The sequence below is a fragment of the Neofelis nebulosa genome, chromosome 4 (assembly GCF_028018385.1).
Source record: "Neofelis nebulosa isolate mNeoNeb1 chromosome 4, mNeoNeb1.pri, whole genome shotgun sequence".
In the NCBI taxonomy this organism is placed as follows: Eukaryota; Metazoa; Chordata; class Mammalia; order Carnivora; family Felidae; genus Neofelis; species Neofelis nebulosa.
In genome coordinates, this window is record NC_080785.1 from 113,729,299 (window position 1) to 113,756,923 (window position 27,625).

Consider the following 27,625-nt stretch of genomic DNA (forward strand, 5'->3'; position numbering starts at 1 on the left):
CCCCATTTCTCCTGGAGGAAACAGGTTGAGTGGCCCGAAGATCACCCAGCAAGCAGTGCTAGGGCTCTCAGATCCCAAAGCCCTTGTCTTCTGGCTTCTGGAAGTCAGGGAGGTTACCCAAAGGGCAGATTTGGAGCACCAGCACTGCCGGAGCTCACTCTACCCCCTCTCCCCTCCAAAAGAGAAGAATGTTCAGCATCACTGAATTCATCTGCATGCAGAGATCTTGGATCTTACATTCAGTCTACGTCTTGTGCTCTGTGGTTTGTAGATGTCTTTGTCATGATTTGCATGAGGGAGTGGGTTCAGCAGACACAACGCAGCACCAGTGCCTCCAAAATGTCAATCTATTGCAAGGTGGGGGGGGGGGGGCGGGGTGAGGGGGGCAGTCTAGTGGGAGGTCAGGAAAGGGGTGGGGTGAGGGTGCACCAGACCAGCTTGTGTAAAAGTTTCAGGAAGTGTGCACTGAATTGTAACCAAAAAGGCACGCATTAATGCCACTGCCTGACAAGGAAGGAGATGCTGAATTTCAGTCAGGCTGGGAAGGCTTCTTGGAGGAGGTGGCCCCAGGACTGGGTATAGATGGATACCCGATTGGACTTCAGAGAGGCCCAGGGGTCATCGGGCTTTTGGATGATGATGAGGGGTGTTTGGGGGTCAAAGCCTTAAGACCCCAGACCAGGGAACATGTGCATTTGGAGAAGCTAGATCCCAGAGCTAGGGGCTTTTTGCCTGTGTGGAACCAGGTGCTCTGGGAAGGGGAATTCCACCGGATTCTCTTCTCTGAAGAAACAGAAGAGTTGAGGGGAAAAGCGGTGCCAGAGGGGCATCTGTGAGGAAATGTTAGTGTTCTTGTTTGCATATTTTATTCATTTTTGTGGTCATACAGTCAGGTGGCTTAAACTAAAAAAGCCCCAAAGGGCTCGCAGTAACAGTGATTCCCCCTCACGGCCACTTCCCCATAGGCAACCAGTGTTTTCTGCTTGAGCAGAGAAATTGCAGACATGTGTATATACAAAACCCATTGTGTTCCAATTCTGCCCACTTACTTAGGTAAACCAGAAGCCTTGGCAGGCAGGTAAATAAATAAAAGGGACTAGGCAGGGCATAAGGGGACTGGAATGCTCTGACCCATTAGGATCATGAGTTGCTGTGCCTTGTCTTTCCAGATGTTGTGATTAGGGAGGAGAAATCAGGAACATGGATTTTTTTAGGTGAAATCTCTCGACTGGAAAATATGACAACTAATTCATTAAAAACAAACATGTATACTCTTGGGCATTTATCCCAGAAGAAAAAGAAAATTTATGTGCACACAAAAACCTGTACATAAGATGTTCACAGCAGCTTTATTCAGAGTAACCCGAAACTGGCAACAGCACAGGGGTCCTTCCGGGGATGACGGTTAGACAGACTGTGACCCACCCATGGCATGCAATACCACTGGGTAGTAAAGGAGCAAGCTATTGATACATGCAACATCTCAGGTGAATCTCCAGGGAATTTCACTAAGTGGAAAAAAGCCAGTCCCCAAAGGTTTCATACTGTATGATTTCATCCATACGACATCTTGAAGTGACAAGATTCTAGAAACGGAGAGCGGACGAGCGACTGCCAAGGCTGAGGGTCTGGCCAAGCGGGCCTGGGGGTGATGTGACTCTAAAAGGACAACAGGGGAGATCCTCGCGGTGATGAAAATGTTCTGTATCGTGACTGCATCCGTGTCAGCTTTCTGGCTGCAGTCCATCGGTGGGTAAGTGTGCATGGGATCCTTCTGTATTATTTCCTACTGCAGGTGGCTCTAAAATGATCTTCGGGGCACCTGGGTGCCCAGTTCATTGAGCTTCTGACTCTTGGTTTCAGCTGGGGTCATGATCTCATGGTGGGTGGGTTTGAGCCCAGTGTCGGGTTCTGTACTGACAGTGGCGTGCCTGCTTGGGATTCTGTGTCTCCCTCCCTCTCTGCCCCCCCCCTGCTTTCCCTCTCTGTCTCAAAAGAAACTTTAAAAGTTAAGCTTAAAAATAATAATAATGAATAAAATTATCTTAAAAAATAAAAACTATAAAAAGTTTGGGGTGCCTAGGTGATTCAGTCGGGTAGGCATCCGACTTCGGCTTAGGTCATGATCTCACCATTCATGAGTTCAGGCCCCGCGTTGGGCCCTGTGCTGACAGCTCAGAGCCTGGAGCCTGCTTCTCATTCTGTGTCTCCCTCTGTCTCTGCCCCTCACCCGCTCATGCTCTGTCTCTCTCTCTCTCTCAAAAATACACTAAAAACATTAAAAATTTTTTTAATTATAAAGATATCAAAAGTTTAATTACACAAAAACAAACATACAAAGAGCCCCAACTAAATAATCTGGGTAAACACAGCTTGCTGACTGCCTGTTTGGTTCACTTAAGGCAGTTAGGAAATGTCCCCAGCAGAAAACAACCAATGGGAAACAAAACGGTGGATAAAAATAGTTTCCCCCTTTAAGATTTTCCCCTTTACGCTGTCCTTGCACTTACCCCCTCCCTCGTTTTAGTTGGTTCCGAACCTGGTAATGGATGGCGTCTGATGCCCAGCTGGGGTCCATTCTGGCAACCAGCCTTCCCTGTGTGATCTGCCTCCGCTGCCTGCTCGTGGCCTCCCTTCTGTGTGTCAGGTGCTTCGTCTGAAATTCAGGGAGACAGTAGGCCTGAGCAGACCATCTTGCCCCAGGCACAGAGAACCTCCCAGATGGAAGGGACCCGGGATTTTGTTAAGACGGTTGTATGTTTCCTGTGACTGCATTGGTGCCTCCCGTGCTTGTCATTTCCTGCCGCCCTAGAAAAAGTCCTACAATATCTGAGTACCACCTGTGCTAATTCTTGTCTTTAAATCAAATTGTTTACATACGTTTAAGAAGAAAACTTTGTCACTTCTGTAAATAGGAAACCAAAATAGTTGCCAAAATAGAGGTAGCCAAAAAATAAATACAATGAAGCAAAGGGAAGCCATTAAGTTACAAACAGACACTGTTTCCCCCGCCAAAGGCTTAGGGCGCAAGGCCTACATCTCCCAGGTGGGGCCACGATCAAGCACGAGACAGGATCACAGACTGGCCCAATGAAAGGGCCTTGCTCTTGAGCAGATGAGGGTTGAGCAATCGTTTAAAAGGCAAGTAATTTTCTTCCTAGTGGGATGTTGTTATTCAAGCCTATCCACTATCACTCCATAACAATTTTTTTTTTTAATTTTGCAATGGAGAATCTCAAACATTCACAATAGTAGATAGGGTAGTATACTGAACTCCACTGATAACAGTCCACGGCCTGTCCGATGTCTTCTGCAGACAACCCCAGGCTGAATGTCCCCATATCATTCTGAAACAAATCCAGGAGATCCTGTCATTTCCTCTGTATTTTAACATGTGTATCTCTAAGAGAGAAGGACCCTTTGATATGTACACTATAACCACAACACTATTATCATCTGAAAAACTAACAATAATCCCTTGGTTATATCCAGTCCGTTCAAATTTCGAACTGTGTCATGAATATCACATTTTCCCCCCAGTGTGTGTTTTAAGAATCAGAATCTGGGGCACCTGGGTGGCTCAGTCGGTTAAGCGGTCGACTTCGTCTCAGGTCATGATCTCGTGGTCTGTGAGCTCTAGCCCCGCGTCGGACTCTGCTGACAGCTCGGAGCCTGGAGCCTGTTTCAGATTCTGTGTCTCCCTCTCTCTGACCCTCCCCTGTTCATGCTCTGTCTCTCTCTGTCTCAAAAATAAATAAAACGTTAAAAAAAAAATTAAAAAAAAAAAAAAAAAAGAATCATGATCTGTGGCGCCTGGGTGGCTCAGTTGGTTGAGCGTCAGACTTCGGCCCAGGTCATGATCCTGCGCTTTGTGGGTTCGAGCCCTTGTGGGTTCAAGCCCTGCATGGGGCTTTATGCTGACAGCTCGGAGCCTGGAGCCTGCTTCAGATTCTGTGTCTCCCTCTCCCTCTGCCCCTCCCCCACTCATGCTCTGTCTCTCTCAAAAATAAAAACATTCGAAGAATTTTTTTTAAGAATCAGGATCCAAGTAAGATTCAGATACGTTGCAGTTGGTTGAAATGAGGTTTTAATTTATAGGCTCCCCCTTTATCTCTATGTTGCCCCTGGTGATTTCTGTGTTTCCCCTCTATCTTTGGAGTAGAAATGTGTACTTTGGAGCACCCTCGTGCTGAGTGTGCCTGCCCTGTGACACACTTGTGGGCACATCTGCAGCAGCAGTGGCTTCGTGCTGCACGAGGCTGCAGCTAGGTTTTGGTTGTGGGTCCCTGGAAATTTAGGAAAGGGGGACTCAACATGAACTTTCGGGCATCTCTGAGCAGGAAAACTCAGCATTTTAGACACTTAAAAATTAAGAAAGATGGGCGCCTGGGTGGCTCAGTCGGTTAAGCATCTGACTCTTGATTTCAGCTCAGGTCATGATCTCACCCGTCGTGAGTTAGAGCCCTGCATCGGGCTCCACGCTGACAGTGCAGAGCCTGCTTGGGATGCTCTCTGCCCCTCCCCCGCACTTCTCTCCCTTTCTCTGTCTCTCAAAATAAATAAATAAAGGAAAAAAAAAAAAGGACTGTCACCCTTTTATATTAAAAAAACAATTTTAGGGGCACCTGGGTAGCTCAGTCGGTTCAGCATCCAACTTTGGCCCAGGTCATGATCTCACAGTTCGTGAGTTCAAGCCCCATGTCAGGCTCTGTGCTGACAGCTCGGAGCCTGGAGCCTGCTTCAGATTCTCTGTCTCCCTCTCTCTGACCCTCCCCCATTCATGCTCTGTCTCTCCCTGTCTCAAAAATAAATGAATATCAAAAAAAAATTTAATAATAATTATTTTAAAAAAGAGGCTGGGAGCAGTGGCATGGCTTCAGCCTTTGCAAAATGATTTCCAAAACATCATCTTGTGTGAAATAATCATGCTATTTAATTACAGAAATTGCTGTTCTCTATGTGTGTGCAGACAAGCTGCCTGTTCGTGGGATCCAACATCTGTTTGTGCATTTACTCTCATTCGGGAAGGTCTTCTCACACGGGCCTCATTCGTCCTCCATCAGGATCACTGGATGTTTCTTTCAGCCCATCAGCTTCTCCTGGGCTGCTGGAGCCCCTGGTTCCCGAGCCCTGGACTGATTGCAGCTCCACACTCGGAGACCCTCAGGAGCCCAGGCGCATGTATGTTAGCCCAGCCAGCCGAGCCTGCCTCGGGCAGCCCTGGCTGGACACAAAAGGGAATCCCCAGACATCTCCAGGGCACCAAACCTGGAGGAGGGCAGAGCCTGCTCCTGGCTTCCCAAATCCACCCCAGCCAGCCGGGCCAGTCCACTCAGGTGCCTGAACAGGCAACACAGATCATAGCCGCTGATGTGTGTTGTTGTTTTTTAAACTTACATTTACATAGTGGCCTGTTGCAATAATGAATAATGTGAGAGTAGTATACTGGCCACTAAAAAGTAAAAAGTAGACAATGAAAAAAATAAATTTCCATTTCAGGCTAATATGGAGATTCAGTAGAATAGTTCAAGTATGAGGTTAGACTTGCACTTATCAAAAATATCACCCCTTGCAGGGTGCCTGGGTGGCTCAGTGGCTTAAGCATCTTGGCTTCAGCTCAGGTCATGACCTCCTGAGATCAAGCCCTGCATCAGGCTCTGTGCTGACAGTGTGGAGCCTGCTTGGGATTCTCTCTCCTGCTCTCTGCCCCTCCCCCGCTTGTGCTTGCTCTCTCTCTCTCTCTCTCTCTCTCTCTCTCTCTCCCTCTCTCTCTCTGTCTCTCTCAAAAACAAATAAGGAAACATTAAAAAAAAATTACCCCTTGTGGTTGGCACTCTATCTCACATTTTAAGATTTAAACCAGGGGTGCCTGGGTGGCTCAGTTGATTAAGCATCTGACTTTGATCTCACGGTTCAGGGGTTCAAGCCCCACATCGGGCTCTCTGCTGTCAGTGTGGAGGGAGCTTCAGATCCTCTGTCCCTCTCTCCCTTTGCCCCTCCCCTGCTTATGCCCTCTCTCTCTCTCTCTCTCTCTCTCTCTCTCTCAAAAATAAACATTTAAAATACTAAAATAAAATTTAAACCAAATAAGAATTCTAAGTGGCTTAGAACAGCTGAATCACAAAAAAGGGTTTTTTCTTTGTCTTCACAGTCACTGTACTATCATTGTCTATTTTGAAATTACCATTTAAACACAGGAACATGTATTGCCTTAGGGGCTGCAGACAAGCACTCTCCCTGAAGCAAATTCAAATGATACCCAAAAAGTTACAAATTTACTCTGGGAACAAACACATGAGCTAAATCCATGTATCTGGGGAGCCAACTGTGTAACTAGGAGTTTTCTGAAAAAAACAAAACAAAACAAAACAAAAACAAAAAAAACCTCCTAGTGTTTTATTAAAACATCAGTTTTGTAAGTGTGTTATTTTAGAGCATATATGTTACCAAAATTCCATAGTGCACAGGCACCAAAAGTAAAAACAAATTGGACTACATCAAACTTTAAAACTTCTATGCATCAAAAGTTATGATCAAAAGAGTGAAAAGGCAACCTTCACAATGGAATGAAATATTTGCAAAGCATATACTCACAAGGGGTTAACATCCAGGATACACAAAGAATTCCTATAACTCAACAACAAAAACCAAACAAGTGACCCAATTTAAAAAACGGGCAAGAGACTTAGACATTTCTCCAAAGAAGATCTGTAAATTGCCAATATGCATGTGAAAAGATTTTCAACATCACTATTCACTGGGGAAATGCAAATGAAAACCTACAATGAGATAGTACTTCATACCCATCAGCTACTATAAAAATAACACGCGCGCACACACACAAAACCACAAGAGTTGATGAAGATGTGGGGAAATTGGAACCCTGTGCACGGCCAGAGGGAATGTAAAATGGTGCAGCCAATACGGAAACAGTCTGGTGTTTCCTCAAAAAGTTAAAAATTGATCTACCAGATAATCCAGCGATTCCACTTTTGGGTATTTACCCCAACAACTGAAAGCAGGGACTCAAGTAGATATTTGTACACTCGTGTTCACAGCAACACTATTCACAATAACCAAAAGGCAAACACAACCTAAATGTTCCACAGATGAATGTCCTCAGTGTGCAACAGGTGAACGGGTAAGCAAAATATAGCAGAAACATACAGTGGAATATTATCCAAGCTTCAAAAAGGAAAGAAGTTCAGGGGCACCTGGGTGGCTCAGTAGGTTAAGCATCCGACTTCAGCTCAGGTCATGATCTTTTGGTTCATGAGTACGAGCCCCACATGGGGTTGTGTGCTGACAGCTCAGAGCCTGGAGCCTGCTTTGGACTCTGGGTCTCCCTCTCTCTCTGCCCCTCCCCCCAGCTCATGCTGTCTTTCTCTGTCTCTCAAAAATAAAAATAAATGTTAAAAAAACTTTTTTTAAAGGGGGGCGACTGGGTGGCTCAGTTACGCTTCAGTCTTCAGCTCAGGTCATGATCTTTCAGTTGGTGGGTTTGAGCCTCATGAGCCCCTGCTTCAGACTCTCTGTCCCTCCCCTGCTCATGCTCTGACTCTCTCTCAAAAATAAATAAATAGGGGCGCCTGCGTGGCTCAGTCGGTTAAGCATCTGCCTTCAGCTCAGGTCATGATCTTGTGGCTCGTGAGTTCGAGCCCCACATCAGGCTCCATGCTGCCAGCTCAGAGCCTGGAGTCTGTTCAGATTCTGTGTCTCTATCTCTCTCTGCCCCTCCCCCGCTTGTGTGCGTGGCATGTGTGTGTGTGTGCGTGCGTGTGTGTGTGTGTTCTCTGTCTCTCCAAAGTAAATAAACATTAAGAAAATTAAAAAATAATAATAATAAATAAAAAGGAGGGAAATTCTAACACATGCTACAACATGGATGAACACTGTAAGTGACATAAGCCAGTCACAAAATCCAAATACTGTGTGACTTCACGTACATGAGGTCCCTACAGTAGTCAAGCTCACAGAGACAGAAAGCAGAGTTGGTGGCTTCCAGGGGCTGGGGGAGGGGGGCGGAGAGTTACGTAATGGGGACAGAGTTTCCATTTTGCAAGAAGAGAAATTCTGGATATTATTTGCGAACAATGTGAATAGACTTAACATGGCAAAGATGATACATTTTATGTTATGTGTATTGGGCACACACACAAAGATTCTTTTAAACCCTCAGTAGTAGCCACTGCAGTTCCTCAGAACTCAGACCCACAGCTGTGTTTCCCAGGATTTGTGGATTTGATCACTGTGATAAATAATAAATATGCACTGAGATTATTTAATAGGGCCTGTGTGTGGTGATAATAAAAAGCAGAGACCTTCATTCAGTCCATTTTTATTACTGACTTTTTTGTTTGTTTTTATTTTTTTTATTTTTTTATTTTTTTAATTAATATATGAAATTTATTGTCAAATTGGTTTCCATATTATAATTGATTTAAAATGCTCTGTAGATGATACATCCTCTTACTACCTGCACCTAGAGCAGACCACTCCTACTGCCCACATTTGGATACTGATTACTTTTTAAAAAAATATTTATCTATTTATTTTGAGAGAGAGAGAGGGAGGGAGAGCACATACCTGCCTGTGCAAAGTGGGGAAGGGACAGAGAGAGAAGGAGAGAGAGAATCCCAAGCAGCCGTTCAGTCAGTGCAGAGCGCAACGTAGGGCTCGAACCCAGGAACTGTGAGATCATGACCTGCGCCAGAATCAACAGTTGGATGCTTAACTGACTGAGCCACCTAGGCATCCAGGATAATGCTCACTCTGATGGCCTTTGCACATGCTGGCCAGATTCCGACTCTGCTACCTACCTTTGGCTGTGTGGCCCTGAGAAAGTTAGTTACATTTTCATCCCATCAGGAATCACCTGATCAGCACTGGCACTAGTTCGAGCCCCGCGTCGGGCTCTGTGCTGACAGCACGGGCTCTCTGACCCTCTTTCCCCTGTAGGAAAGTAACCTTGCAATAACCAACCTGCTTTTTTGCCTAGTAGAATTTCCCTCTTCCCCCTCCCTTCATCCTGTAAAAATCTTTCATTTTGTACAGCTCCTTTCTATCTGCTAGATGGGATGTTGCCTAATCCCCGAATCACTGTATAAAGCCAGTAAGATCTTTTGAAAATTTCCTCCATTGAATTTTTGCCACAATGTCAACAAAATGATTGTAAGCTCTTGTAACTATATGAAAGATTAGCTTTAGACATCTATTCATGCAGACAGCATGCTTTAGAAACAAACAAACAAGCCAACGGAGTGCTGATTCACTTAGTAGATGTTTGTTGAGTGTCCTGGTGGTTACTCCTCCAGTGGGTGAACTGGGCATACAGAGAAGGACTGAATGGTGTCTCGGGTTTTTACAGCGCGTGAGATAGTGTAACTTACAGGAGATGCGTATTTTATCTTTCAGATGACCAAAATGTATTTCTCATGTATGCTTGCTCTGTGTCCATAGTTCTGGGCTCACAGCTGCCCAGATTCTTGAAATTGCCTGACCGATAAGAGCAACTTGGGTCACGGTATTTGGTCTCTGGTCCTCAGTTGCCAACGTTGCTTCAGAGCCCTTGCAGTAAAATGAGAGTCTTGTCGTTCCCAAGCCCCTTTCCGCCACAAGTGGGTTTAGGTGATGAAGTAACTTCTGGGAAGCACCTAAGGGTGGGGGCTGGTTGCCATGGGAACCAACCAGGAATTGAGGGCTGGAACTTTCAGTCCGACACCCTGACCTCCAGGGAAGGAAGAAGGGCTGGAGGGTGAATCAGTCACCAATGGTCAATGATTTAATCAATTAACTATGTAATGAAGCCTCCATTAAGAAAAAAAAAAAAAGGAGGGGATTCGCAGCTTCCAAGTTGGGGACCAGAATGCTTCCATGTGCCCCAAAGTCCATGAGGACAGAAGTTCCTTCGTCTGGCACCTCACCCCAGGTATCTCTTCATTTGACTGATGTTTTTCCTTTGTAATAAATAATATCCTTTGTAATAAATATCCTTTAATATCCTTTGTAATAAATCGACTATCCAGTCAGTAAATGGGCTTCCTGAAATCTGTGAGCTGCTCCTAGCAAATTAACAGAAATTCAAGGAGTGGGTTGTGGGAACCTCTGATTTATAGCCAACTGGTCAGAAGCACAGGTGACAACCTGGACTGTCGACTGGCATCCGAAATGGAAGCCAGTCTGGTGGGACTGAGCCCTTAGCCTGTGGGATGGCACTATCCCCGGGTAGAGAGCGTCAGAATTGCAGTGAATTCCAAGACAGCTGGGCTGGCATCGGAGCATCGCTTGGTGGTGTAGGGGGAACCCCCCCCCCCAACAACTCCTGCCCTATATCAGACCCGGTGACCAGAACTTTGAACAGTCTAGCAGGGAAGACTGACCACCAAGGCTTTCATTTGGGGCATGGAACAGTAGGTGAGCTTTTGTTTCCGCCTGCATATTTTCCTAGAGTTTGGGTTTTTGCAAGGACGTGTCTAATGGTTGTTAACAAAAATACAATAAAGTTTAAAGTAATAGAGTGCACGCTAGCTTAGACAGTGGAAAACAGAGGCTGTTCTGGGGGCCCATCAGACACCTCCCAACCCAGTGTGAAGTAGGGGTGGGGAAGGGGGACGGTGTCCCAGAGGATGCTTCTAAAGCAAGAAGCATGGACCTTTTCTGCTGGGTGGTGAGCTCTTTACAGGGTTAGGACTGTTCTCCTAGTGTAATTCCCTCCTCACAGCTCGGCAGCTGTATAGACAAAGCACTCCTGTGCTTCTGCATTACTCTCACACTGCTACCACACTTCACTTCACTTCTGGTGCCAGATGTGTGCATTTTCCACCCATCGGGCAATTCTACACCAGCTGGGTGTCCTACAATTCAATTCGCTTCTGATGCTGTCGACCTGGACATAGTGTCAGATCCCACAGGTTAAGGGCACAGTCTCACGAGATCGTCCCCTACTTCAGACACCAGTCACGAGTTCGGCTTCTCACTTACCCTTCTGACTGATCAGGTCTAAACTGAGGTTCCCATGATCCCCTCCTTGGGTTTGGTAATTTGTTAGAATGGCTTCCAGAACACAGGGAAACAATTATTTACACTTACTGGTTTAGTATAGAGGCTACAGACGGATGGTCAGATGGAGAGGTGCATGGGGCAAAGTCAGGAAGAGTCCCAAATGTCCCCGTGAATTGTGGTGTGCCATTCTTCTGGTACATGGATGTGTTCAGCAACCCGGAAGTTCTCTGAACACTCCGCTTTGGGGTGTTTATTCAAGCTTCATCATGCAGGTATGATTGATCATTAATTCAATCTCCAGCTCCTCTTCCCTCCCTGGAGGATTGGGAGTGGGGGGAACAGAAAGTTCTAAGTTTCTGATCATGGCTTGGTCTTTCTGGGGACCAGCCTCCAGGCTGAAGCTAGCCAAGAGATCACCAAGAGTCACCTCACTAGAACAAAACACACTCCTATCATTTGGGAAGTGCCAAGGGACTTAGGAGTTCTGTGTCAAGAACCAGAGTCAAAGACCAAATATTAGAACAAAGGATGTTCCTAGTGCAATTATTACATAAGAAATCACAAGGGTTTTAGGAGCTCTGTGCCAGAAACTGGGGGTATGTCACGGCAGGTAAGTAAAACCAATCCCCTCTATGGATTTGGAAACTGAGCAAGGAAAATAGCTTCTGAAGGGTCACATAACCACTCGGTTGGTAGAGCGAGAATTAAAACCCAGTTCTCCTGACATTCAGGCCACTGCCAAGGATATTTCCAAGGACGTGATTTTTAAAAATCAGAACTCTTTTCTTGTTTTTATTCTCTGGGTTGGAGATGTCCATGAAAACAGGAACTGGTCCCATCTGTATTATCTCCTCTACACTAATTAGTCTCCGTTTTATTTTGCTAGGGTCAGCCCAGGGACACACCGACCCAAGGAGATTAGTCATTAAAAAAAAAAAAAGTAAAAAGGCTGTCCGGGAGCTGCCATGAAACATTTTGTGGTTCTCAAATGCCAAATTCTGATCCCTGAGCTGGGATGAGATGTTTGCCTGTCACGGAACTAAATGTGTCTTTTGCCAAGAATGGGCTGCATTCGGATGCTGAAGAGACGTTATCCCGTAAAGCTTCGTCTTTAAAGTTCAGGATTCTTTCCCTCCCAGGCAGGAGAAAATTACACCCTCTGTGTGCACTCAGCTTTCTACTTTTCAGAGGCTGCTTTTCCTCTGTGATCTTTTTATCCTCGCTGAAAATCAAAGTGCAGGACACAGCAATTGAGAAGGTGCTTTAAGAGACCCAGCAAATGCACACTTTTATGATTATACCTATCTTACAGATGAGCGCACTGAGACCTAGAGAGGTAGAGTGACATGCCTGTGAGCCCAGAGCCTGGGCCCAATGTATTTGGGGGCTGAGACTGGGGTGAAATCCGAATGCCTTCTCCATACTCCTGAGGACAAGACCATTTTGTTTGTTTAAATATTTCTTTTCAGACAGGGAAATGGGCCATGTTCCATTTAAAATATCCTCATGGTCTGGGGCACCTGGGTGCCTCAGTCGGTTAAGCGTCTGACTCTTGGTTTCAGCTCAGGTCACGATCTCACGGTTTCATCAGTTCAAGCCCCGCATTGGGCTCTGCACTGACAGCAGAGCCTGTGTGGGATTCTCTCTCCCTTTCTCTCTGCCCCTCCCCCACTCATGCTGTCTCCATCTCTATCAAAGTAAATAGACAAATCAAAAATTTTTTTCAATAATAAAAAAATAAAATATCTTCAGTCTTTAGACCAAGAACCAGAAAATTATAACTTGTAAAAAATAATCCTTAGAAAAAAACAAGACAAATTAGGCAGAACATGATAGCTTCCTGAGGAGTGTCCATTAAATCCTGGTTTGAACATTAATTATAGGGTTTGCCTGTGCACAGTGACAAGTTAGTGTCTGACTTTGCTCTTGAACACGTCCAGGGACAAAGGACTCACTGCCGTCTCACCCGCCTGTCATGCGTTCTGCTGTATGTCAATCCCAAATCTGCCTTGCCAGCTAGAGCTGTTCTCCATCCACCGGTCCAAATTCTGCCCTTGGGAATACCATGCCCCTAGAGTCAGCCTGACCACTGGCCTCCATCTGACTGACGTCCCCTGCAAGCCTGACACAAGCCAACGGTAGGACCATAAGCTGAGATGCAGCCTGGGGGTTAAGCCCTAGATCCTGGAACCTGGCTGTCTGCATCCACCTGGCTCTTCCCACATACAGACTGCCGGACCAAGTAATCTCAACTTTCCACCTGACCTTAGCAAGTTGGTTCTGTACTTTATTAAAAACTTATTCTTGGGGTGTTTGGGTGGCTCCGTCAGTTAAACGTCGGCTCAGGTCATGATCTCATGGTTCATGAGCTCGAGCCCCACGTCAGGCTCTGTGCTGACAGCTCAGAGTCTGGAGTGTGTTTCAGATTCTGTGTCTCCCCCCTCTCTGCCCCTCCCCCATTTGTGCTCTGTCTCTCTCTATCAAAAATAAATAAACATTTTAAAAAAACAGAGAAAACTGTTCCTTTAAAAAAAAAGTTTATTCTTTTCTTTTTTTTTTTTTTTTTTGCTTTATTTATTTACGTAATCTTTACATCCAATGTGGGGCTTGAACTCACGACCCTAAGATCAAGAGTCACATGCTCTTCTGAGTGAGCCAGTCAGGCACCCCAAAGTTTATTCTTTTCTGATATAACTGTTTGGAGCTGTATTAGCGGGGCTCTCCAGAGAAACAGAACCAGTAGGATATGAGTATATGTGTGTATGCATGTCTAAAGAGATTCGTTGTAAGAAGTGACTCACAAGATTAAAATTACGGAGGCTTGCAAATCCCAAGATCTGTGGTCGGCAAGCTAGAGACCCAAGAGAGCCAATAGTGTTCTGGTCAGAGTCTGAAGGCCTGGGACCAGAAGAGCTCTCAGGTGTGAGTTCCAGTCTGAAGACAGGAGACCGGATGTCTCAGCTGAAATAGTTTGGCAACTGAAGTTCCCTCTTATTCAGCTTTTTATTCTCTTCAGGTTTTCAACTGATTGGATCCCCCGCTGGGGAGGACAATCAGCTTTACTCAGGCTACCCAGTCAGATGTTTTTTGTTTGTTTGTTGTTTGTTTTTTAAGTAGGTTCCATGCCCAGTATGGGGCTTGAACTCACCACTGGTGGGATCAAGAGTCAGACACTCTACTGACTGAGCCAGCCAAGGCGCGCCCTCCCCCCCACCTTTTCTTTTCCACATATTAACTTTACCCACAAACACGCTCACAGACACACATAGAATACCCTTTGACAAAATGTCTGTGCGCCCCCGTGGCCCAATCCGGCCGACACATGAAAATTAACCATCCTAAGGGCTTTGAATCTCCTCTAAGCCTCTTGGCTTCTCACAAATTCAAAACGCTGTGTTTTCACTATCATTCAAGTTCAAAATACTTTCAAATTCCCTTGTGGCTTTTTTATTCATCACTTACCTAAAAGTGGATTGTTTAATATTCAAGTGTTCTTGAGATTGTGTAGATGGCCTTTTAATTTTATTTTTAATTGTGGTAAAATAAACATAACACGAAAACTACCTTCTTCACCATTTTTAAGTGCATAGTTCAGTAGCATTAAGTACATTCACAGTTTTGTATGACCATCACCACCATCGGTCTCCAGAACTCTCTTCATCTAGCATTATTGACACTTTGTCCCCATGAAACAACACTTCTCACTTCCCTCTCCCCCAGGTGCTTGGCAAATGGCATTTTACTTTATATCTCTATGAATTTGACTCTAGGAACTTTATATGAATGGAATTGTACAGGATCTGTCTTTTTGCGACAGACTTATTTCACATATGGCACAGTGTCCTCAAGGTTCATTCCTGTGGTAACCTGGGTCAGAATTTCCATCTTTGTTAAAGCTGAATGCTATTCCACTGGGTGTATAGACCACATTTGTTTACCCATTCATTGGCCTATGGTCTCTTGAGTTGTTTCCCCTGCTTTGCTACTGTGAATACGGCTGCAATAAACATGGGTGTGCAGGGGCACCTGGTGGCTCCGTCAGTTAAGCGTCTGACTTCAGCTCAGGTCGTGATCTCACAGTTCATGAGTTAGAGCCCCCTGTAGGGCTCTGTGCTGACAGCTCAGAGCCTGGAGCCTGCTTTGGATTTTGTGTCTCCCTCTCTCTCTGCCCCTCCCCTGCTCATGCTCTGTCTCTCTGTGCCTCAAAAATAAATAAAATGTTAAGAAAATTAAAAAAAAAATGGGTGTGCAAATACCATCTTTGAGGCCCTGCTTTCGATTGCATTCCCATCAATAGCACATAAGGGTTCCAACTTCTCTACATCCTCGGCAACACTTGTTAGCTTCTGTTTTTCTCTTTATTGTGTCCATCATAGTGGGTATGAAGAATAGCTTATTTTGATTAATGTCTAATTTAATACAATTTTTGAGACTTGTTTTAGGGTCTAGCATGTGGTATATATGCGGTGAATACTTCATGACACCTGAAAAGAATGTGTATCCTACAAGTATTCGGTATAATAGTTTACAAATACCAATTCGGACATGTTTGTTGATAGTATTATTTAAATATTCTATATCTTCATGATGTTTCATTTTACTTTCTTGTCCACTGAAAGGAGATGTTAAAGTTTTCAATATCAGGAACAATTTATGCTAATAAATTTGGCAACCTAGATGAAATTAACAAATTCCTTGAAAAACACAACTAACCAAAACAGAAAAAAAAAAAAAAAAAGAAAAGAAATTAAAACTCTGAATGACGCTTTGGCTGGTAAAAAAAAAAAAAAAAAAAAAATTAAAGTCACAATAAAAAACTTTCCTGCAAAGAAAATTCCAGGACAAGATGGCTTCCCAGTGGGAATTCTATCACACATTTAGGGACGAAATAATTCTAATTTACACAATCTCTTCCAGAACATAGAGGAGGTGAGAATGCTTCCCTACTCTTTTTAGTGGGCCAACATAATTCTGACACCAAACATCACAAGAAGAGAAAATTACAGATGAACATCCCTCTTAACTAGAAACATAAAAATCCTTACCAAAATATTGGGAGAATAGAAGCCAGGGCCTTATCCCAGGAATGCGAATTTGGTTTAACATTCAAAACTCAGTCAATACACATCATCACATTAACAAGATAAGAAGGGAAAATATTGGGACCATCTCATTGAGGCAGAAAAAAGCATTTGAGAACATTCAATACCCATTTGTGATAACAACCGTCAGCAAAGTAGGAAGAAAAGGAAACATCTTCAGGCTAATAAGGTGCAGTATGAAATGCATTCAGTTACCAACATGTTTGTTGTTGGTGAAACTTGGAAATACTGAAACACGGAAGGCTCTTCTCCATCTCAGCAAAAAGACAAGGATGTCTAATCTTATCGCTTCTATTCAACATCGTTCCAGAAGGTCTAGCCCTGTGCAGCAATGTAATGTAAGGGAGAAGGATTCATTTTCAGAAGGGAGAAGTAAGGGAGGGATTCATTCTCAGAAATATCAAATAGAAGCTGTGCTGCCTAGTTACCAGATTTACAACTAATGGAAATATGTACAACCAACCCCCCCCCAACACACACACATACACACGCGCACACACACACACACAATAGAGTCCCAAACTCTTAGACACTTCACTTCCTGCTTCTTCTTCCCCTATCCATTTCCTGGGCTTATTTTTGCCAGGTTGTTTTCACGGGCTCTGCAATGAGCATACACCAAAGAACAAAGGGAGGAGGGACTGAGTCTGTGCCTCACCTCAGGGAATGTACATTTGTTCCAATCAGACTACTTTTTGCCTTACATGGGCATAGGTGACATCCAGGTAAGGCTGTAAGCTCTGTAGTACTCAGCCAATGAGGAACCAAGGGAGGGACTTACCTCTGTAGTGCTCAGCCAATGAGGAATCAGGGGAGGGACTTGCACGCTAGGAGATAAATTGTCTGCTATAACTGACCCAAGTGGGTCTGTCATCAGATACCTGCTTTTGCAAGAATGTTGATTAAAGTCTTGCTTCACTGTGCTCCGAGTGTCTGTGTCTCTCCTTTGATTAGGTCGGTGGGCCTATTTCTCACAGGTAACAACAATAACAACAACAACAAAATACATACTGGAAGGAAGAAATAAAGCTGTTTCTACTCACAGGCAACATGATCCTTTATTCAGAAAACTTAAGCATCTTAATAAACAAAAAAAACTAGAAAAATTAAGTGAATTTCGCAAGCCTTCAGAATACAAGATCGATACATAAAGCTCGTGTTTACATATACTAGCAACAAGCAAGTAGAAGAGAATGTAAAAGGACACCATTTGTAATAGCAACGAAAACATAAAATATTTAGAAACGAATTTAATGAAATAGGGGTATGATCTCTACACTGGAAACTACAGAACAATGGTGAGAGAAATTAAAGATTTAAATAAATGGGCAGATACACCACTATGTTCATCCATTAGAGGACCGAAAAGTTTTTTTTCCAAATTCACCTAAAATTTCAACACGAATCCAAGGAAACAATAAAACCAACAAAGCTGGTTAGTAGATATTGACAAGCTGATCCTAAAATGTGTATGAAAATGCAAAGGGTCTAGGATAGCCAAAACAATTCTGAAGAACAAGTTCAGAGGACTTAAACTTCTGAAAGACTCACTATAAAGCTAGCAATCAAGCTTTCTGTAGTCAAGCATTTATGATACTGACATAAGAGCAGACAGATAGATCTGTAGAACAAAGACGGTCCAGAAATAGACCCTTCACAAAGATACTTTGTCCTTATAAAGATATCTTATATAAAGATAATTCAAGTAAGAGATGAAAACTTTTTAATGACTGATGCTATAACAACGGAGTAATCAAATCCATACATAAAAAATAATGTGCAATCTATTGTGGCTGGAACCATAACCCTTCTACAGGAAAACACAGGAACATACTTTTGTGACCCTGGGGCAGGCAGATATTTCTAAATAACAAAACCAAACAAGAAAAAAAATGGATAAACTGGTCTTCATCAAAACTTAAAATCTCTGCTCTTTGAAGACTCTGGTAAGAGAATGAAAAGAATCCACAGACCAGGAGAAGGTATTTGCAAATCATGTATCTGATAAAGGACTGTGTATTCAGAACACATAAAGAACCCTCAAAACTCAATAAGAAAACTCCAGTAAAAAAAAATACATGAGAGATTTGAACAAACACTTCACCCAAGATAAACGGGTGACAAATAAGTACATGAAAAGACACTCAACGTTATTAATCATTAAAGAAATGCAAATGGAAACCTCATTGAGCTACCATTACATACCTATTGGAATGGCTGCGATGAAAAGGACCACCAAATGTTGGGGTGGATGCAGTGGGATTGGAATCCTATGCTGGCAGGAATGTAAAATGTCACAACCACTTTGGAAATCAGTTTGGCAGTTTTTAAAAATTAAAAAAAAATCTTTTTAAGTCATCTCTATGCTCAATGTGGGACTCGAACTGACACCCCCAAGATCAAAAGTTGCACACTCCCCTGACTGAGCCAGCCAGGCACCCCTAGTTTGGCAGTTTTTAAAAAGTCAAACATAAACCTACTACATGTTTTGGCAATCTCACTGCAATCCTACTGTTAGGCATTTACCCAGAAAAAGAAATTATATGTCTCACAAAGACTTGTATATGAATGTTCATAGGGGCTTTGGTTGATACAGCCAAAAAACTAAAAATAATCCAAATGTCCACCAACAGAAAAAGGGATAAACAAGGAGTAGTGTATCCATAAAATGGAGTACATTTCAGCAGTAAAAATGAATGAGGTATTGACACATACTATACCACGGATGAATTTCAAAATAATTTTACTGAGTGAAAAAAGCCAGACATAAAAAGAGTCATACTCTATGGTTCCATTTATACGAAAATCTAGACAACATGGGGGCACCTGGGTGGCTCAGTCGATTAAGCATCTGACTTTGGCTCAGGTCACGATCTTTCGGTTGGTGGGTTTGAGCCCCATGTCGGGCTTTGAGATGACAGCTCAGAGCCTGGAGCCTGCTTCAGATTCTGTGTCTCCCTCTCTCTCTGTCCCTCTCCTGCTTGCACTCTGTCTCGCTCTCTCTCAAAAATGAATAAATGTTAAAAAAATTTTTTTAATCTAGACAGTATAAACTCATTTGCAGTAACAGAAAGTAGATAAATGAGTATCTGGGGCTGGGTGGCAGGAGATGGGGGGCACAGGAGGAAAGAATCACAAAGCAGCACCATCAAGCTTTTGGGGGTGACAGATGTATTTACTGTCTGAATTATGATGACGGTTTTCACAGTGTTTCCATATATTTATATATGTATATATCAAAATGTATCAGTTTATATGCTTTAAATACCTGCCGTTTATTATTTATCAATTACACACCAAAGGGGAAAAAAAGGGAATAGGCAAGACATAAACTGGGAGAAAATATTCTCAACACTTATATCTGACAAAGGAATTGCTTCTGGAATATATTTAAAAAAAAAAAACTCTAGCAAATTAATACTGGAAAGACAAACAACCTAGTTTGAAAAAAAAAAAAAGTGGGTAAAAATGAGCAGACACTTCATAAAAGAAGATACACAAATGGCCAATAAGTACGTGAAAAAGTGCCCGCCATCATTCGTCAGAGAAATGTAAAGTAATGCCACAGTGAGACATCATTTCCCACCCACCAGACCAACTAAAACAAATATGAGTGACAACCCCAAATGTCCCCAAGGTTGTGGAACAGCTGGAACCCTCCTTCCTTGCTGGTGGGGACAAAACTGCTTTGGAGGACTGTTTGGCGGCTGCTTATACAATTAATTATACAATGTTTATACCAGGCAACTCCGCCACTAGGTGTTTACCCAAGTAAAAAGATATGTCCCCCACACCCGTCTTGCACACGACTGTTCACAGGAGCCTTATTCCTCTTTGCTCCAGGCTGGAAGTAACCCAACTGTCTGAGAACAGGAGGACACAGAAATAGTGGTGTATTCAGGAAACGGAATGTCAGTCCGTAATAAACGTGAAGTCACGAACCCCACAGGCATAATGCTGAATGAGAGAAGCCAGACACAAAAACAGTGCAATCTGTATGCCTCCGTTTCCTCAAAGTTCAAGAACAGACGTAAGTCAATCTATCCTTTTAGAAATCAGAGCAGTGGTGGCCCCTAGTGGGGAGGGAAATTCATCGGAAAAGGACAACTTTCTGAAGTGGGACAGGCTCCACACCGTGATTTGGCAAATGAAGACAATATATATTTTAGGTCTGTGCATTATACCTGAATTCAGATTTCAAATTTTATTTTAATGATGAATCAGCAAGACACGTGAGGACCCCAGCGCATGCCCATGTATTGTTTCCTTCAGGAAGCTGTTGAAACCTCACAGCGCATGGTGAAGCAGGTGCCATTCCCATTCCCACTTTACAGATGAGAAAACACATCTGTAAGCCTATAGAACGGCTGGACCCCTGCCCATGATTTTCAAGGTGGGACGGCAGGTACGGGCGTGGAATCCTGGGAGTCTGATGGGGGCGGGCTGTGCTCTTTGTCACCACGACGTGTTCTAGGTCCTGTGCTAGCTACTGGGAGACCTCTGTGAGCCTGTGGGCTGGTGAAGGAGATGGCGAATGTGTGGATGCATGCCACAAGAGTACCTCAGGGGCCCATGGGAGACCATCAGGGCCAAAGCCTGACTCTACCTGGGAGGGTGGTGAAGGGGGCAGGGTGTGGCAGGGGAGGCCTGTTAGCCCAGTGAGCATGCTGGTCACCAGGAGGAATCATTCTAAAACATGGATCTGACCTGGTGTCTCACCTGCTTGAGCCTTTCCACAGGCATCCTGACTTTGGTTCCCAGACCAGGGTGCATCTTGGATCCACCTGGGGGCCTAGTGACAGTAAAGATCTCTCCAGCCCCCGTGGAGGGTCTCAAAACTGGAAGCAGCCACCTATGGGGAAGTATGTTCTCTTTCCTCACTTTCATTCACCTTTAAAAGGGCACACAGAAGTTGGCATGGACCTCAGTCATGCTTGGTTAATGACTGCCTGCCTTCTGGGGAGACAAGGAAGATAAGTACGTGATGGGTCCTGAGGCCCACATGAGGACTGAACCAAAGGCATCCCATTAAGGGCAGTAATTAAGACTGGGATTCCAGGGGTGCCTGGGCAGCTCAGCTGGTTGAGCGTCTGACTCTTGATTTTGGCTCAGGTCATGATCTCACAGTTCATGACAGTGTGTTCTCTCTCTCTCTCTCAAAATAAATAAGTAAACATTAAAAAAAAAATACTGAGATTCCAGAGAGACCAGAAATAAGCCCAAGTATATTCAGTCAACTAATATTTGGAGGGACAAGGGAGCCAAGAATATTCAGTGGAGAAAAGATAGTCTCTTCAATGAATGGTGCTGGGAAAATTGGATATTCACATGTAAAAGCATGAAACTAGGTCCTTATCTTACACCATGCACAAAAATTAACTCACAATGGATTAAAGACTTAAATATGAGACCTGAAGCCATGAAACTTCTAGAAGAAAATATAGAAAAAAGCTCCTTGACATGGCCATTGCTGATGGCTTTTTGGATATGACGAGCAGCAATATTAAAAATACACAGGCAAGGGGCGCCTGGGTGGCTCAGTCGGTTGAGCTTCCGACTTCAGCTCAGGTCATGGTCTCACAGTTCGTGAGTTCAAGCCCCGTGTCGGGTTCTGTGCTGACAGCTCAGAGCCTGGAGCCTGCTTCGGATTCTGTATCTCTCTCTTTCTCCCCCTCCCCTGCTCACACTCTGCCTCTCTCTTTCTCTCAAAAATATAGAAATGTTGAAAAAAAATTTTTAAAATAAATAAAAATACACAGGCAGGATTACATCAGACTGAAAGTTTCTGCAGAGCAAAAGAAACCATCAACGAAGCAAAAAGTGAAAAGACAACCTACAGAATGGAAAAAAACAATATCTGCAAACCACATACCTGATAAGGGGATAATATCCAAAAAATATAAAGAAGTCATATAACTCAAAAGCAAACATAGTAATAATAATTTTTTTTTAAATCCAATTAAGAAAGGAGCAGGGGTGCCTGGGTGGCTCAGTGCATTAAGTGTTTGGATCTTTTTTTTTTTTTTTTAATTTTTTTTTTAATGTTTATTTATTTTTGAGACAGAGAGAGACAGAGCATGAACGGGGGAGGGGCAGATAGAGAGGGAGACACAGAATCGGAAACAGGCTCCAGGCTCTGAGCCATCAGCCCAGAGCCCAACGCGGGGCTCGAACTCACGGACCGCGAGATCGTGACCTGAGCTGAAGTCGGACGCTTAACCGACTGAGCCACCCAGGCGCCCCAAGTGTTTGGATCTTGATCTCGGCTCAGGTCATGATCTCACAGTTTGTGGGACCGAGCCCTGCGTCAGGCACTGTGCTGACAGTGCAGACCCCGTTTGGGAGTCTCTCTCTCCCTCTCTTTCTCTGCCCCTCCCTCCCTCCCTCCCTGTCTCTCTCTCTCTCTCTCAGTAAATAAATTTTTAAAACTTCGCTTTAAAAAAAAAAAAAAAGCAAATGGGGTGACTGGCTGGCCCAATCGGTGAAACATGCAACTCTTGATCTTGGGGTCATGGGTTCATGTTGAGCGTAGAGCTTGCTTAAAAAAACAAAAGGAGCTGGGGCGCTTGGGTGGCTCAGTCGGTTGAGTGTCGACTTCAGCTCAGGTCATGATCTCGTGGTTGACAAGTTCGAGCCCCACATCTGGCTCTGTGCTGACAGCTCAGAGCCTGGAACCTGCTTTGGATTTTGTGTCTCCCTCTCTCTCTGCCCGTCCCCTGCTCATGCTCTGTGTCTCTCAAAAATAAATATAAACAAACAAACAAACCAAAAAAAGGAGCAAAAAACCTGAATAGACATTTCCAAAGAAGATATATGAATGGCCAACAGGAACCTGAAAAGATGCTCAACATTGCTAGCTGTTAGGGAAATGCAAATCAAAACCAAGAGGGATATGGCTTCACACCTGTTAGAATGGCCATCACCAAAAAGACAAGAGATAACAAACACTGGTGGATATGTGAAGAAAAGGGGACCCTTGTGTACTCTTGGTAGAAATGTAAATTAATTCAGCCACTATGGAAAACAGTAAAGGTTCTTCAGAAAATCAAAAATAGAACTACCATATGATCCAGCAATTCCACTTCTGGGAATATATCCAAAGGAAATGAAATCACTAACTTGAAAACGTATCTTCACATTCAGTGTAGCAGTATTCACAATAGCCAAGACACGGAAACAACCTAAGTGTCCATCAACAGATGAATGGATAAAGAGGTTGTGCATATAGGAGGTAAGGGAAACAAAAGCAAAAACGAACTATTGAGACTTCATCAAGATGAGACACTTCCGCACAGCAAAGGAAACAATCAACAAAATGAAAAGGCAGCCTAAGGAATGGAAGAAGATACTTGCAAGTGATATATCTGATAAAGGGTTAGCATCCAAAAATCTGTAAAGAACTTATCAAACTCAACACACACAAAAAAAAAGAAAAAAGAAAAAGAAAGAAAGAAACAAATAATCCAGTTAAGAAATGGGTAGAAGACATGAGTAAACATATATACAATGGAGTATTCCTCAGTCATTAAAAAACAAGACCACATGCCTGGACCCTGGCGGTACTATGCTCAGCAAAATGAGTCAGAGAAAGACAAATACTGTATGATGTGTGTTATATGTGGAATCTCAAAATCACAAAAAAACAAGAAAACTTATAGAAAAAGATTTGTGGTCACCAGAGGCAGAGGGTAGGGAGGGGGGACTGGAAGAAGGTGGAAAAAAGGTACAAACCTCCAGATGTAAGATAAATAAACACGAGGGCTGTGATAAACATTACGATGACTGTAGTTACCACCACCGTGTGATATATCTGAAAGTTGTTAAGAACCAAGAATTCTCATCACAAGGAGAAATTCTTTTTCTTTTTTTCCCCATTTCTTTTTATTGCATCTATGTGAGGTGAGGTGATGGATGTTAACTAAACGTATTGTAGTGATCATTTCAAAATATATGGAAGTCAAGCCTTCATACCACATGCCTGAAACTCATACGGTGATGTGGGCCAATTGGATCTCGATAGAACTGGGCGGGGTGGGGGAGAAGACTGGTATTCCAAAAGAGTCCCTCCACCTCTGTGGGCTAGATGCCAGAGAAGGAGCTGGTCTTCTCTTTCAGGAATTAAAAAAATTTTTTAACGTTTTATTTATTTTTGAGACAGGGAGAGACAGAGCATGAACGGGGGAGGGTCAGAGAGAGGAAGACACAGAATCTGAAACAGGCTCCAGGCTCTGAGCTGTCAGCACAGAACCCGAGGCGGGGCTCGAACTCACTAACCGCGAGATCACGACCTGAGCTGAAGTCGGCCGCTTAACCGACTGACCCACCCAGGCGCCCCATCTCTTCCAGGAATTAGGTAAAAGTTTCACCTGTCCTAGATCAGGAGATCTAGGTAAAAGTTTCACCTGTCCTAGTCTCAGTCCATGGAAAGTGGAGAATCAAACCCCAGGGCAGGAGCTCGGACACCGATATATCAGTGAGCAATAGTTACACAGCAAGCCATTCTCAAACTTAGTGGCTTAAAAAACAACAAAACCCAATCATTTATTGCTCGTGACTCGATGGGGCAGCTGGGCGGCTCTGATGTGAACCAGGCTTGGCTCCTCCTAGGTGCAAGTGACTGCCTGGCTTGGCTGGCACGTCTAGCATGGCCACATGCACACGCCTGACAGTTGGCCAGCTGTCAGCTGGGGCAACAGGAATAACTGGGCCACACGTCTCTCATCCCCCAGCAGGCTAGCCTGGGCCTGTTGACATGGTAGCTGGGCAGGTTCCAGGGAGAGAGCAGACACGTGTGGGGCCTCTTTTGGTCCAGGCTTGCCACGGAAAATAACCACCAGTAACCACCAAAGCAAAGCATAAACCAGCACAGACTCCACCTCTTGATGGGAGGGTTCCCCACATCACACTGCAAAAGGCACAGACTAGGGAAATGCATATCAAAAGCATAATGAGGTACCACCTCACACGCATCAGGCTGGCTACTAGGAGAATGACAGAAAATAATAAGTGTTGGCAAGAACACGAAGACATTGGAACCCTTGTACGCTGTTGGTGGGAACGTAAAATGGCACAGCCACTGTGGAAAACGGTAGGGTGGTTCCTCCAAAAATTGACCCAGCAATCCCCCCTCTGGGTATATACTCCAAACACAAGAAAGCAAGGCCTTGAAGAGGTATCTGTCCATTCATGTTCCTAGTGGCATTATTCACAATAGTCAAAAAGGTGGAAGCAACTCAAGTGGCCATTGACAGATGGATAAACAAAATGTGACATATGCACACAACAGAATATTATTCAGCCCTAAAAAGGGAAACCATGCCACGTGCCAGGGCTGGGGGACGGGGTGGGGGGGGCATGGAGAGGTGTTGTTTACCGGGTAGAGTTTCAGCTTGTAAAACTGAACCTTGTAAAGGTGGAGAGTTCTAGAGAATGGCTGTACAACAATGTGAAGGCACTCGGCACTACCAAACTGTACGATTAAAAATAGTTAAGATGGTCAACTTTACGTTATGTGTACTTTACCAAATTTTTTTTTAAACGGTACAGGTATGGAGATTGGTTGAGGATTGGAACCATTCTTGCAAAAGACCCGCCACACTTGGGTTCTGAGCTGTGGGAATTTCCCAGGTTACCTTCCCCTCTCTGAGCATCGGTTACCTTTGAACTGATGATGAACCTCATTCTGTGTTACTTCCATTTTGTGGAGGAGAACGAGTTGATGTCCTTGCCCTAAGATTAAAACCCTGGTCTTGGCCTTCTTCTGGGTCATGTGGTCCTTCGGCTGCTCCAGAACAACAATATCTGGAGGATAAACATCACCAATGAACCAGTCCCACAAATTCAGATGGCCATGAAGAGTGGGATCCACCTGGAGCCATGCAACAGCAGGGCGAGCTTTGCACAGTACCATGCCCTGTCCGCGAGAGACCAATGCAGTTCCCTCTTGTCCTCCACCTCTGTGCTGAGTTACACCCAGTAAGTCACTTTCCCTCTCTGGGCCTCAGTTCCTCTACCGGTACAATGAGGAGCCAAGGGAAGGAGTGGGCAATGTCTGGAGATGCTCCGTTAGGTCCGTTTGGGGAGCCCCATTTTCCTCTGCTTTACCCAGTGACCTGCTTCCTCCACCAGAAAGTGACCAAAAACCATGAGATCTGCCTAAAGGATGGGGAGACACAAGTCCCCAGAGCTGGTTGGAAAAGGGCAGTTGCGAGAAAGAATAAAACTGCTTCCTGCTTATATCTCATCTACTGGGCTCCACGGTGTGTTTAAAAACACAGTCACACCCTGACATTCTTCTTTCAATGAACCATCTTAGAGGTGCCCTGAGATTAGCGGCTTTGGGGCTGCAAAGACCAAATATTGACTCTGGCTGACTTAGTCCCGAAAGGGGGCTTATTGTAAGGATTCTAGGAGATCCGGGATATTTGGAGGAAAGGTTTCCAAAATGAGCCACAACCCAGGGTACCGGTGGTAGGGAACTGGGCAGTGGAATCTTTAGCAGATGTCCGCTGCTGGAGTGGGCCCTCTGCCTGTCCCTATTCCTCAACAGTCAGTATGGCCTCCAACTACCCATAACCACGGCTTCCTGCTGCTGAAGGATCCAATCCTGGATGACGGCATGGGATTGGCCAAACCTAATTCCACGCCTTTCTCTGCTCCCCTGGCTGGGGTGGGGTAGGAAAAGAAGGATGCAACGGACGTTGTAGCTCCCGAGCTCTCTCCACCACCTGCTCCCCAATCCTGGCATCCCTTGAGGCATCTTTTTGCAACTGTGTGGCAGTTATATTTCTCCCAACATGCGTTGCTGCTTCCTTCGATCCCTGATGCCCTCCTGGGTGTCATCCCCCAAGGCACTCCCGAATGAACCTCCTGCACACAAATAGACCTCTCAGAGACTGCTTCCCTGAGAACCCGGCCTGCAACCGAGAACGTGGCTCTTCATTGTTTTCACGGGTCGGCTCCATGTTCTCCTATCAAAAATCCACTCCACGGGGGTGGTAGGGAGGCCCCTTCATCCCCCAGGACCCTGTTGCTCTTCTGGCCTTGGTTACAGGAGCCCAGGTATTTTGGCCCAGTTCGCGGGTACCCCGTGAAACACATTTCCCAGAATCGTGGCTTGCAGCTGCGGCCACGTCATTCCGTTCTGGCCAATAGTATGTAAGCAGGGTCATGTGAGCTGCTCCTGGCCAATAGTATCCAAGCAGAGTCTGTAAGCAGCCTGTGGGCGTGCCCTTTGAAGGAAGGCGCTTGCCCTTCTCTCCGCTTTTTCTCTTTCTACAGTGGGGACCGAAGGCGCGCTGTGGGAAGCAGGAGCGCCTGTTTTAGACCCAGAGCCCTGCTTGAGGATGGCAGAACAACGGTTAGAGCTTGGATCGTTCCTGAGCTGGGTTACCTGTTCTGGACCCCCTCCCCCCCCCCCCATAAAGAACCCCATGAGACAGGGAAATAAAATTCTAGCTAATCTAAGCTTGTTGTTGCTTCTGGTGTCTCTGTTATAAAGGCCAATTTTTCATCCTAACCAA

The 27,625-nt window shown here is 44.5% G+C and overlaps 1 long non-coding RNA gene across 1 annotated transcript; it reads right to left on the reverse strand.

Moving 5' to 3' along the window:
* Window positions 1–1,395: 1,395 nt before the first annotated feature.
* Window positions 1,396–27,177, reverse strand: LOC131509761 (uncharacterized). The gene is made up of 3 exons (XR_009260688.1): window positions 25,761–27,177; window positions 2,540–2,656; window positions 1,396–1,659 (listed from the first exon to the last, which is right to left on the reverse strand). It is a non-coding gene; the product is annotated as an uncharacterized LOC131509761 (long non-coding RNA).
* Window positions 27,178–27,625: the final 448 nt, after the last annotated feature.